Raw genomic sequence first — 8296 nt, forward strand, 5'->3', positions numbered from 1 at the left:
CTAATATACAAGTATTCAAAACCATCTCCTAGAGTGATATCCAGTTACCAGCCAGTTGGCTTAGTGAAAATGAAAGTCAGCTACAAAAAATGCAAAATGATACAATTGATCTAGACTATATTCAACAATACCTAGATGGTACAGTTAGGATAAATTTTGATCAACAAAGACTAAATCCTCTTATTAGAATTAAAGAACTAAACAGGTCAAAAAGTTCAATTGCTATACCTAGGCAAGATAGAAATTTACTTGATCCTAGAGTTAAGCTAAAATGTATTGAATTAAGTTCATAAATCAGTAAACCTTGTTATCTATATAGTCAAAATTTGAATAAAAAGACACCTCCCAAGAGTCTCCAACTCAAATTGATTTTGAAGAAGGAACAACAACCCCTGTTGATCTGTCTTTATGTGTTTTAAATAAAGATTTTAATATTGATATTGATAAATTATTTCTTGAATTTAAGTCAAAAAAATAAGCAAAAAAGAAAAGAATATTCTAGTAAATATACACTTGTCAACAAGAAAAAATAATAGCTCATTTGGAAATGTTTATGGAAGAAATTAGAAATCAAGTTTATTTTTTCAATTACCTAGAAAATTACTATAAAAAAGTCAACACTCTTACAAAAATGAAATGGAAAAAGTTAGATAATACTATTATAACCTCTAGCCATCCTCCTTTAGATTCAATAATTATTGATTACAAAGGTTCATCTATTACAGCATCTCCATTCAAACAACCTAATGAGAGAGCTGAGTGCAAACAAATAGTTAAATAAATTAATTACACTAATCAGTGTCTCAAGACTATAAGTATACAATTAGATAAAATAGAAACTAAAATTAAGGGAGGATTATCTAGCAGCATCTCTCATCTAGTAAAAATATGGAAAAATCTCTTATACACCTTCCTGAAAAAAGATTAAGAATTAGTATAAACCAGAATCAAAATATTCAAAAAATTAAAGAAATACTGAAAAAGTTAGCTATTAAGTCAAAACCAGACGTACCCCAAGTTACCACAATTACAAAAAATTATGATACTAGTACTTCTAGTCAAAATTCATCCACTTCTTCTGATGAAGAAATTTCACAATTACAAAAATAATTCTTTGACCAAGAGATAAATCGTCTTTTTAACCCCTCAATAAATCCTATCAGTCTCACCAAAAATTGGTACTCTAGGCCAACCCTTCCTGACCTACAGTATGAAGAAAATAATTTAACTAATCAATTTTCTGTTTCCTCAAATAAGTTATATGAGTAGAATATTGATGGTCTAAGTGAATACCAAATATTAGAAAAGCTAAATCACATATCAATGGTTGTCAATAGTTACTTGAGCAACACTAACCTTAATCAATCACAAATTGTTGATTTATTAACTTCTGGGTTTACTGGAATGTTAAAAGCATGGTGGAATAAATATCTCACCAATGAGTCACGTGAAGAGACAAAATATGCTGTCCAAATTGATGAGAATGGTCTCCCAATTTTTGATAATGATATTGGCAGGGGAGCACCGGATGGAATTAACACTCTTATCTATACCATAATTAAGCATTTTATTGGAAAACCTAGTAACATTACTTCTAGAATACATGATTAGCTAAGTAATTTGTATTGTTCAACACTAAGCGATTTTAGATGGTAAAAAGATGTTTTTATATCTAAAGTAATGCTTAGAGATGATTGTACAAAGTCATTTTAGAAAGAAAAATTTATTAACAGACTCCCTAATTTATTTGCCCACAAAATTAGAGATGTCCTCAGTCAACCTACCAGAGTAATTGAATATGATAAGTTAACATATGGTGACATTATTAGTACAATTTAAAAAGAAGGATTAAGAATGTGTATTGATATGAAAATTAGTAATGTAACGCCCCTAAATTCTGGGTACGTTAATAAGACTTTTTATTACAAAACAAGTGAGTCTGGCTCATTATTACATCTCAAAGTCTTACAAGAGTACTTTAAAACAAACAAGGAGGGAACTAGGGTTCCTAACTACTGCTCTGCTTCTTCCTCCATCCGGACTAGTTCTTCGGCTCCAAAGGCCTCCAAGGTGTAGAGTTCACCCTGTTCTTCTATGAGGTCTGACATATTATACCGGCGTCGCCACCAATATAATAGATCAGGGTCACCAAAAATGTAACACCGTGAGCTACAACGCTCAATAGAATAATCCAAACCCTCTAACCCTTAACTTACAAACAATACATCATAAAGTCAACAATTTCCACATAACATATGCTAATCTAGCCAAAATAATTAACAATGACAAATCCGCATTCGATATTCAATCAACGTTGGTGTCCAAGAGTTATGAGTTTCTCCTACGCGACATCTCGTAAGTCGTGTCTCGTTTTCCTCATTTCATAGCCCATTCATTATTTTCAAAATTCATTTTTAACACACCCAATCTTGGTTCCGCCGTTCTGGGTTCCCAAGTATCCTCACAATGGTTCCACCGTCCTGGGTTTCCATTGGCACACTTTGCATTGGCTCCTCTCCGCGGATAACCAAGCCACACACCCAACCTCGGTTCCGCCGTTCCGGTCTCCCGAGTATCCTCACAATGGTTCCACCGTCCTGGGTTTCCATTAGCACACAACACACACACCACACAATGGGCTACCACGTCCGGCCACATTGCGGTTTCCAAAATATTTCACCCTTTTCAAAACACGCATTTTCATAAACCACACCCTAGGTGTCATGTTTCTACTTTCTCGATTTTCGTGTCTCGTTTTCATGCATTGACTCCGTGGTAGGACTTATCACATACGACATCATTCATTATAATCTTTAATCTAACAAGATCATCCAACTCAATATTATACCACAAGCAATTCATGTATGCATGCTCATAACCAACCTAAAGATCAAAATACGAATACTTCTAAACAAACCATAAGTTTCTACCTTTCAAAAACCGTTCTTTCTTCCTTTGTGGGAAGTTCAAAACAACATATGTGTCACACCCCGCCCCGCAAAACGACACCCATTGTGGGCCCGAGTCGGCGTGGCCACGTGGCATTCTCAAACGCCAACCAAACAATCACTTAACAAGAGATATTAATTCAGAATAAACCAGCGGAAGACTTAACATTAATATTATTAAAAGAGTCGACGTTATACCCATAACTTTACATACTTGGCAAACTAAAGTGCAAAACATCCTTTACAAAACGAGTCGATTATATATACAAGACAACTCACTACCACCGACACAATCAACATCCTCAAAGCCAACTCCAAAACGCCGACCGGTAGTGGACCAACCTACGAACCCCTGCTATCTGACAATCCAAAGGAAAATCAGGAGTGTGTAAGATATAGAATAAATCCAATAAAACTCAACATAAACAACTAACTGAACAACTACAATTTATGTTCACAACACATGCAGTGACACGTCTGCCACATCCCATGTACCCAAGGTATTGTGTCCCGCACACCAAGCTCCCATTCACCGTAAATAGAATGGCACGGCCCACGACAAGGTGTGACTCACTCCACAAACCTTATACGGGTACAATCAACATACACCAATCATGCACGCCAGTAACTAAACCAACCATAGCATGATGCACAACCAACATGTTAATATCTTATTGAAGATATAAGATATCAAACATACTCACCTGTGAGTCGACCAAAGTATGCCAAATCACGGTTTTGGCACCTCCCGATTACTCAGCTCGTTACCTAGCCACATGCTTAATCGTATTAGTAATGAGTTCAACAAACGATCAACACAAAAATATATAGCTAATAAGGAACTAAACAATGCCCGAAGAATGCAAGTTTGTCCATCTCATAGGCCTAGAAATAAACCAAAACACACATGAAGCTCAAACACAACAAAACTCCCAAAATGACAAGACATTCTACAACCAGCCTGTCTTTAAATGGCTGTAGTATTTTATAGGATCAGAGTTGGGTCATGAAACCACCACCATTTGAAAGTAGACTTTCAGTACACCAATATCGATATAAAGTTTGTCCCAAATAGATTTCGGATGACAAAGTTACGACTGTCCAAAGATGCACACTTAGAAACACAACTCTGCAGTTTCTGCAGAACAGCCTGTGATCGAATGCTCATTAAAAATCACATACTCAATCTTTTCCATTAACTCTAACACCAAAACATCACCAATTGATCAGTGTTTAAGACTCATGAGAACCCATAGCCAGTAAGTACATTTAACTATGACAACATTGATGAATAACATAGCTCCAAAACCTGCCCAGATTTCCAGAGTTAACAAACCATTAACTTCAGAACCGAAACTGAGTTTTCCTAGAAGTAACTAAGGCACAAACCTTACATATTCAGAAAGGTATGTAAGTCTAATTTTAGAATCAAGAAACGGTGCGTAAAACAGACACCCGAGCAAGAAGTTATGCCCATTTTTCCAACACGTGTCTGTGCTGTCTGCACAGACGCGAATCAGACACCAGTTCAGTCCACGAATTTTGTAGGCCAGAACACTTCGAGTTATTTTCTGAAAATTTAACACAATGCAATAGACTCACAGATGAACCTTCAGGATGTTTTTCAAGAATTTAGAAGATTTCTAGGTACCTTGAATAAATTCGTCAAAACAGGACAGATTATGAACTTGTTCAAACATAGTTATGCATGTTCATCATATACACGAATTCTCAGAAATAAAAACTCAATTCCAACCTCAAAAACCCTCTCCCATGGCTTCAATTCAGAGCATATTAGATGCAAAACATGAAATCTAGCATGGAAACATGAATTTCAGAACTTAAGAAGATGAAACTCACCTAATTAAACTTCAATTCAAGGCTAGTTAAATCTTCTCTAAGTTTTCCCCTATTCTTCTCTTCTTCCTCATGCCGTTCCTCTCTCTCTCTCTCTCTCTACGTGTATCAACGAAGAAAAGAAAATAGAACACGTACTCCAGTTTGATAAACTCTAAGGAAGATTATTGTGTGCCAACAAGACCACATGCTATCATGCTCCAATTCTCAAATCACACACAAGCCCTCACGCTTCTAATGTATGCAATTTAACCCCGTGACGCATAATTTAATTAAATACGTGAATTAAAATACCAAATATCCGAGACGGGTGCGACAATATGTTTATTAGAAGTTAAAAGTTGATTATTCCAACATGCTCAAACTTCCATTTAGCGAAAACAAGTTTGTAAATTATCATACATTTCAAACGTCATAGGTGAAAGATAACCTTATACACTTAAAGAAAACGGTTAGGGACATTTTACGTATACTTTAGAGATAGGGAATAAGGATAATCTACCTTGATCCAAAACTAGTCGGGGCCGATTAAGCTAGTTGAAAAATCCTACGGGTGATGAAACTCGCAAATCTGGACCGAACTTTGGATGGCAGTAACTCGGTCAATCTTTGGCCGAATACAATGGTTCTTGGGTCTAACTTGAAGGTCTCGAAGTGTTCTACAACTTTTCCGAAGGGAGTTGGTTCTAAAAACTAATCTAAGCAGGAGAAAAATGAGGTTTTGCGAAGGGACAGTATGCTGTCTGGAAAATGAATTGGTTTTTAGAGAGAAGTGAGAGCAAAGGAGTGAAGGTGTGAGTTTGAATGGCACGAGGGTGGCTCTATTTATAGCCAAAATTGGACTCCCTCTCTCTCTCTAAAGGCCGGCCCCTCTCTCTCTCTCTCTCTTCATAGCTCAATCTTTCACATGTCAAGCTTGATTGAAAGCTTGATGGGTTAGGCCATGGGGCTATCTAGGCTTGCATGGCTAGATTTTTGTACCTTGGGTTGGATTATGGAAGATTTGGTGGAGGGAAGGATAGTTTGTACAAGATTTAGTCTTTAAACAAACATAGAAGGACAATGAGAGGATAGATTTTGGCTAGGAAGAAGATACACCCAAGGATTTGAAAAGATGAAGAAGATCAAGATGGTACAACCCTATCTTTCTTTCTTCCTCCCTCTCTCTCTCTCTCGGCATCTCTCTCTCCCTCTCTCGGCATCTCTCTCTCCCTCTCTCAAGTACACTATATATATATATAATAATAATAATGGCCAATGGTACAAGTACTAGATTTTCAAAATCAAAATCCCAATAAAGAATTCTAATTAGACACATGTTTCTATTAAACTAATAGATATTGTACTTTTGAAAATCTATGTCTATATATAATATTGTATATATGTACACATGCCTATATATACATATGTACCAAGAATATATGGCCTAAGATTTCTCCATTAAAATATAATATAGGTACTAGTACTAATTCATTACAAAAGGTACTAAAAATCTAGGGTTTAGATTTACCCACATATTCTAATGCATAAAAGCACATGGAAAATCAACACTTGAATATTTAATAGGATTCTAGTACTTAGTAGGAAAATTAGAGCTATTACCTAATGGGTAATGGGAAAAATGATATCAAATAATAAAGAATGCATATTTGTCCTTTGTACATGAGAAAATACACCAATATAATACTATATCTTTGTACTAATCAAATATTCTAATGAATGGCCTATTGTCCAATGGACAAAGATTACCCTAACATAGATTGACCAATAGATAATGGTCCAAAGGTAACTAAATGGATTGGTAGTTAGGTCTCTCTAACTAATTTGGTTAAGAGATAACTATACTAGCCAAGAGATGTAATCTAAGTATGACGGATTAACAGAGATCAACGAGAAAATTAATAAGTCAATCAAGAAGAATTTAAGAAATTGAATAAACAACGAGATTTTTATTCATTAAAAATCGGAGTTGTTACAAGTAAACAAGCCCAGAAAGATAAAAATAAAGCCAAGTATGAGCTAGAAAACTTTTGTGAATAATCTGGTCTACCTCCAATAGGACCATCACGAAGAAAACATAAAATATCATAAGAAATTGAGAACAAAAGTAAAAATCACAAGTATTCTAGAAATAGTAAACCACAATCCTGTAAAGATAAATATTATGAAAAATCTAAAAGTCACAAGAATAAAAAGAAAAATACAACCAGTGATGTAAAGTATGACAAAAGTAATATTACATGTCACAACTGTGGTAAAAAATGACATTACAAAAATGAATGTAAAGTTAAAGCAAAAATCACTCAACTTAATATATCTGATACTGATAAATAACACATTTTAGAAATTTTTAGGATAGAAAATCTAAATAATTCAGACGATGGAGAAGAAATTATTAAATCTTCAGAATACCATTATCTTAGTGATAGTTCAAGTGATGATCAAATTGAGATTGGATGTATGATAACTACTGCAAAAAAATAAATGTACTTACCAAAGAATTACCAGAAGAAGAATTATTAATTGATCTAATCAGTAAGATAGAGGATTCCGAGTTAAAACAACAATATGTTAAAAAACTCAAACAACTCCTAGTACAATAAGGTAAAAAACCCAATATAATAAACCAATAGTAAGTCTTATTGCTACTATAGAACGATTTAGTAAAATTTATAAAGAAATTACTTTACAAGATCTACAGCAAGAGATAGATCTTATTAAAAAAGAAATCACAAAAATCAAAGACCAAGTTCCAAAACCAAGCAAAAGATTTGTTAAATTTAAAATGGACAACCCATCTTCAGATGAATCCTTAGAAGATAATGGAATTAGTAATCAAGAAAAAATATTTTGGTCAAAAAAAAGATATTAATCACCCAAATAGTAATCCAAAAAGTAACAAATTAAACATAATAAATCGGATAAATATACAAAAATAGCATGCTAGTGTCAAATTAATAATAGAAAATTATAAAATTGAAGTTACTGCTCTTATCGATACAGGAGCAGATCTAAATGTATCCAAGAAGGAATAATACCAAGTCAATAGTATCAAAAAATAATTGAACGATTGAGTTCTACAAATGGTAGTAAAATGCGAATTAGATATAAATTACCAAAAGTTCGTGTTTGTCAAAATAAAGTTTGTTTTAAAACCTCATTTGTTTTAGTCCAAAACTTAGCTAACAAAGTAATCCTAGAAATACCCTTTATTTACTTGTTTTATCAGTTCACAGCCACTAGTGATAAAATTACCACTACATTTTTTGGTCAACAAATAAATTTTGAATTTTTATCCACACCAGAACAATGTGAATTAACTTAATTAAAAAATTGTTCTATTTATGCTACTAATGATTTATTTGATTGTCTTACAGATGTCTCAAAATTTAACAGAAAGTCATCCCATTGGAAAAACCATCTTGTCAATGATTCCTGATAGAGCAAGTATAAAGTTTAGGAAGCTAAGTTACTTAGACAACATTGATGAA

At 33.9% G+C, this 8296-nt stretch overlaps 1 long non-coding RNA gene across 1 annotated transcript; it reads right to left on the reverse strand.

The window, feature by feature from the left end:
* Positions 1-3083: 3083 nt before the first annotated feature.
* On the reverse strand, positions 3084-5118 carry LOC131323190 (uncharacterized). Its single transcript, XR_009199112.1, has 2 exons — positions 4809-5118; positions 3084-3716 (listed from the first exon to the last, which is right to left on the reverse strand). It is a non-coding gene; the product is annotated as an uncharacterized LOC131323190 (long non-coding RNA).
* Positions 5119-8296: the final 3178 nt, after the last annotated feature.

Source organism: Rhododendron vialii, chromosome 1a, assembly GCF_030253575.1.
Source record: "Rhododendron vialii isolate Sample 1 chromosome 1a, ASM3025357v1".
NCBI classification, from domain to species: Eukaryota; Viridiplantae; Streptophyta; class Magnoliopsida; order Ericales; family Ericaceae; genus Rhododendron; species Rhododendron vialii.